This window comes from Salvelinus fontinalis, chromosome 34, assembly GCF_029448725.1.
Source record: "Salvelinus fontinalis isolate EN_2023a chromosome 34, ASM2944872v1, whole genome shotgun sequence".
In the NCBI taxonomy this organism is placed as follows: domain Eukaryota; kingdom Metazoa; phylum Chordata; class Actinopteri; order Salmoniformes; family Salmonidae; genus Salvelinus; species Salvelinus fontinalis.
Genome location: NC_074698.1, coordinates 31,334,564 through 31,340,589, shown reverse-complemented (window position 1 = coordinate 31,340,589; position 6,026 = coordinate 31,334,564).

The following is a 6,026-nucleotide window of genomic DNA, read 5'->3' as shown; positions in this document are numbered from 1 at the left end:
TTAGTACACACACACACACACACTACTTTACCCTGGCCTTCAGAGAGGGGGCCTACAGTTTACAGGGTTAGTACACACACACACACACACACACACACACACAAAGATTGAGACTAGTCCTGGATTACAAAGCATGTTTCCAGGTCCCCCTCAGACTCCTCATAGTTGTACCTGTTGTAAACGGTTCCCCCTCCCCTCAGACTCCTCATAGTTGTACCTGTTGTAAACGGTTCCCTCTCCCCTCAGACTCCTCATAGTTGTACCTGTTGTAAACGGTTCCCCCTCTCCTCAAACTCCTCATAGTTGTACCTGTTGTAAACGGTTCCCCCTCTCCTCATAGTTGTACCTGTTGTAAACGGTTCCCCCTCCCCTCAGACTCCTCATAGTTGTACCTGTTGTAAACGGTTCCCCCTCCCCTCAGACTCCTCATAGTTGTACCTGTTGTAAACGGTTCCCCCTCTCCTCATAGTTGTACCTGTTGTAAACGGTTCCCCCTCTCCTCAGACTCCTCATAGTTGTACCTGTTGTAAACGGTTCCCCCTCCCCTCAGACTCCTCATAGTTGTACCTGTTGTAAACGGTTCCCCCTCTCCTCAGACTCCTCATAGTTGTACCTGTTGTAAACGGTTCCCCCTCCCCTCATAGTTGTACCTGTTGTAAACGGTTCCCCCTCTCCTCAGACTCCTCATAGTTGTACCTGTTGTAAACGGTTCCCCTCAGACTCCTCATAGTTGTACCTGTTGTAAACGGTTCCCCCTCCCCTCAGACTCCTCATAGTTGTACCTGTTGTAAACGGTTCCTCTCCTCAGACTCCTCATAGTTGTACCTGTTGTAAACGGTTCCCCCTCTCCTCAGACTCCTCATAGTTGTACCTGTTGTAAACGGTTCCCCCTCCCCTCAGACTCCTCATAGTTGTACCTGTTGTAAACGGTTCCCCCTCCCCTCAGACTCCTCATAGTTGTACCTGTTGTAAACGGTTCCCCCTCCCCTCAGACTCCTCATAGTTGTACCTGTTGTAAACGGTTCCCTCTCCCCTCAGACTCCTCATAGTTGTACCTGTTGTAAACGGTTCCCCCTCCCCTCATAGTTGTACCTGTTGTAAACGGTTCCCCCTCTCCTCAGACTCCTCATAGTTGTACCTGTTGTAAACGGTTCCCCCTCCCCTCAGACTCCTCATAGTTGTACCTGTTGTAAACGGTTCCCCCTCCCCTCAGACTCCTCATAGTTGTACCTGTTGTAAACGGTTCCCCCTCTCCTCATAGTTGTACCTGTTGTAAATGGTTCCCCCTCCCCTCAGACTCCTCATAGTTGTACCTGTTGTAAACGGTTCCCCCTCCCCTCAGACTCCTCATAGTTGTACCTGTTGTAAACGGTTCCCCCTCCCCTCAGACTCCTCATAGTTGTACCTGTTGTAAACGGTTCCCCCTCCCCTCATAGTTGTACCTGTTGTAAACGGTTCCCCCTCCCCTCAGACTCCTCATAGTTGTACCTGTTGTAAACGGTTCCCTCTCCCCTCAGACTCCTCATAGTTGTACCTGTTGTAAACGGTTCCCTCTCCCCTCCTCTCCTCATAGTTGTACCTGTTGTAAACGGTTCCCCCTCCCCTCAGACTCCTCATAGTTGTACCTGTTGTAAACGGTTCCCCCTCTCCTCATAGTTGTACCTGTTGTAAACGGTTCCCCCTCCCCTCAGACTCCTCATAGTTGTACCTGTTGTAAACGGTTCCCCCTCTCCTCAGACTCCTCATAGTTGTACCTGTTGTAAACGGTTCCTCTCCCCTCAGACTCCTCATAGTTGTACCTGTTGTAAACGGTTCCCCCTCCCCTCAGACTCCTCATAGTTGTACCTGTTGTAAACGGTTCCCCCTCTCCTCAGACTCCTCATAGTTGTACCTGTTGTAAACGGTTCCCCCTCTCCTCATAGTTGTACCTGTTGTAAACGGTTCCCCCTCTCCTCAGACTCCTCATAGTTGTACCTGTTGTAAACGGTTCCCCCTCCCCTCCTCTCCTCATAGTTGTACCTGTTGTAAACGGTTCCCCCTCTCCTCAGACTCCTCATAGTTGTACCTGTTGTAAACGGTTCCCCCTCTCCTCAGACTCCTCATAGTTGTACCTGTTGTAAACGGTTCCCCCTCCCCTCCTCTCCTCATAGTTGTACCTGTTGTAAACGGTTCCCCCTCCCCTCAGACTCCTCATAGTTGTACCTGTTGTAAACGGTTCCTCTCCTCAGGCTCCTCATAGTTGTACCTGTTGTAAACGGTTCCCCCTCTCCTCATAGTTGTACCTGTTGTAAACGGTTCCCCCTCCCCTCAGACTCCTCATAGTTGTACCTGTTGTAAACGGTTCCCCCTCCCCTCAGACTCCTCATAGTTGTACCTGTTGTAAACGGTTCCCCTCCCCTCAGACTCCTCATAGTTGTACCTGTTGTAAACGGTTCCCCCTCCCCTCAGACTCCTCATAGTTGTACCTGTTGTAAACGGTTCCTCTCCCCTCAGACTCCTCATAGTTGTACCTGTTGTAAACGGTTCCCCCTCCCCTCAGACTCCTCATAGTTGTACCTGTTGTAAACGGTTCCCCCTCCCCTCAGACTCCTCATAGTTGTACCTGTTGTAAACGGTTCCCCCTCCCCTCAGACTCCTCATAGTTGTACCTGTTGTAAACGGTTCCCCCTCCCCTCAGACTCCTCATAGTTGTACCTGTTGTAAACGGTTCCCCCTCTCCTCATAGTTGTACCTGTTGTAAACGGTTCCCCCTCCCCTCAGACTCCTCATAGTTGTACCTGTTGTAAACGGTTCCCCCTCTCCTCAGACTCCTCATAGTTGTACCTGTTGTAAACGGTTCCCCCTCCCCTCAGACTCCTCATAGTTGTACCTGTTGTAAACGGTTCCCCCTCTCCTCAGACTCCTCATAGTTGTACCTGTTGTAAACGGTTCCCCCTCCCCTCAGACTCCTCATAGTTGTAAACGGTTCCCCCTCCCCTCAGACTCCTCATAGTTGTACCTGTTGTAAACGGTTCCCCCTCCCCTCAGACTCCTCATAGTTGTACCTGTTGTAAACGGTTCCCTCTCCCCTCAGACTCCTCATAGTTGTACCTGTTGTAAACGGTTCCTCTCCCCTCAGACTCCTCATAGTTGTACCTGTTGTAAACGGTTCCCCCTCCCCTCAGACTCCTCATAGTTGTACCTGTTGTAAACGGTTCCCCCTCCCCTCAGACTCCTCATAGTTGTACCTGTTGTAAACGGTTCCCCCTCCCCTCAGACTCCTCATAGTTGTACCTGTTGTAAACGGTTCCCCCTCTCCTCATCGTTGTACCTGTTGTAAACGGTTCCCCCTCTCCTCAGACTCCTCATAGTTGTACCTGTTGTAAACGGTTCCCCCTCCCCTCAGACTCCTCATAGTTGTACCTGTTGTAAACGGTTCCCCCTCTCCTCAGACTCCTCATAGTTGTAAACGGTTCCCCCTCCCCTCAGACTCCTCATAGTTGTACCTGTTGTAAACGGTTCCCCCTCCCCTCAGACTCCTCATAGTTGTACCTGTTGTAAACGGTTCCCCCTCCCCTCAGACTCCTCATAGTTGTAAACGGTTCCCCCTCTCCTCAGACTCCTCATAGTTGTACCTGTTGTAAACGGTTCCCCCTCCCCTCAGACTCCTCATAGTTGTACCTGTTGTAAACGGTTCCTCTCCCCTCAGACTCCTCATAGTTGTACCTGTTGTAAACGGTTCCCCCTCCCCTCAGACTCCTCATAGTTGTACCTGTTGTAAACGGTTCCCCCTCTCCTCATCGTTGTACCTGTTGTAAACGGTTCCCCCTCTCCTCAGACTCCTCATAGTTGTACCTGTTGTAAACGGTTCCCCCTCCCCTCAGACTCCTCATAGTTGTACCTGTTGTAAACAGTTCCCCCTCCCCTCCTCTCCTCATAGTTGTACCTGTTGTAAACGGTTCCCCCTCCCCTCAGACTCCTCATAGTTGTACCTGTTGTAAACGGTTCCCCCTCTCCTCAGACTCCTCATAGTTGTACCTGTTGTAAACGGTTCCCCCTCTCCTCAGACTCCTCATAGTTGTACCTGTTGTAAACGGTTCCCCCTCCCCTCAGACTCCTCATAGTTGTACCTGTTGTAAACGGTTCCCCCTCCCCTCAGACTCCTCATAGTTGTACCTGTTGTAAACGGTTCCCCCTCCCCTCAGACTCCTCATAGTTGTACCTGTTGTAAACGGTTCCCTCTCCCCTCAGACTCCTCATAGTTGTACCTGTTGTAAACGGTTCCCCCTCCCCTCATAGTTGTACCTGTTGTAAACGGTTCCCCCTCTCCTCAGACTCCTCATAGTTGTACCTGTTGTAAACGGTTCCCCCTCCCCTCAGACTCCTCATAGTTGTACCTGTTGTAAACGGTTCCCCCTCCCCTCAGACTCCTCATAGTTGTACCTGTTGTAAACGGTTCCCCTCTCCTCAGACTCCTCATAGTTGTACCTGTTGTAAACGGTTCCCCCTCCCCTCAGACTCCTCATAGTTGTACCTGTTGTAAACGGTTCCCCCTCTCCTCATAGTTGTACCTGTTGTAAATGGTTCCCCCTCCCCTCAGACTCCTCATAGTTGTACCTGTTGTAAACGGTTCCCCCTCCCCTCAGACTCCTCATAGTTGTACCTGTTGTAAACGGTTCCCCCTCCCCTCAGACTCCTCATAGTTGTACCTGTTGTAAACGGTTCCCCCTCCCCTCATAGTTGTACCTGTTGTAAACGGTTCCCCCTCCCCTCAGACTCCTCATAGTTGTACCTGTTGTAAACGGTTCCCTCTCCCCTCAGACTCCTCATAGTTGTACCTGTTGTAAACGGTTCCCTCTCCCCTCCTCTCCTCATAGTTGTACCTGTTGTAAACGGTTCCCCCTCCCCTCAGACTCCTCATAGTTGTACCTGTTGTAAACGGTTCCCCCTCTCCTCATAGTTGTACCTGTTGTAAACGGTTCCCCCTCCCCTCAGACTCCTCATAGTTGTACCTGTTGTAAACGGTTCCCCCTCTCCTCAGACTCCTCATAGTTGTACCTGTTGTAAACGGTTCCTCTCCCCTCAGACTCCTCATAGTTGTACCTGTTGTAAACGGTTCCCCCTCCCCTCAGACTCCTCATAGTTGTACCTGTTGTAAACGGTTCCCCCTCTCCTCAGACTCCTCATAGTTGTACCTGTTGTAAACGGTTCCCCCTCTCCTCATAGTTGTACCTGTTGTAAACGGTTCCCCCTCTCCTCAGACTCCTCATAGTTGTACCTGTTGTAAACGGTTCCCCCTCCCCTCCTCTCCTCATAGTTGTACCTGTTGTAAACGGTTCCCCCTCTCCTCAGACTCCTCATAGTTGTACCTGTTGTAAACGGTTCCCCCTCTCCTCAGACTCCTCATAGTTGTACCTGTTGTAAACGGTTCCCCCTCCCCTCCTCTCCTCATAGTTGTACCTGTTGTAAACGGTTCCCCCTCCCCTCAGACTCCTCATAGTTGTACCTGTTGTAAACGGTTCCTCTCCTCAGGCTCCTCATAGTTGTACCTGTTGTAAACGGTTCCCCCTCTCCTCATAGTTGTACCTGTTGTAAACGGTTCCCCCTCCCCTCAGACTCCTCATAGTTGTACCTGTTGTAAACGGTTCCCCCTCCCCTCAGACTCCTCATAGTTGTACCTGTTGTAAACGGTTCCCCTCCCCTCAGACTCCTCATAGTTGTACCTGTTGTAAACGGTTCCCCCTCCCCTCAGACTCCTCATAGTTGTACCTGTTGTAAACGGTTCCTCTCCCCTCAGACTCCTCATAGTTGTACCTGTTGTAAACGGTTCCCCCTCCCCTCAGACTCCTCATAGTTGTACCTGTTGTAAACGGTTCCCCCTCCCCTCAGACTCCTCATAGTTGTACCTGTTGTAAACGGTTCCCCCTCCCCTCAGACTCCTCATAGTTGTACCTGTTGTAAACGGTTCCCCCTCCCCTCAGACTCCTCATAGTTGTACCTGTTGTAAACGGTTCCCCCTCTCCTCATAGTTGTACCTGTTGTAAACG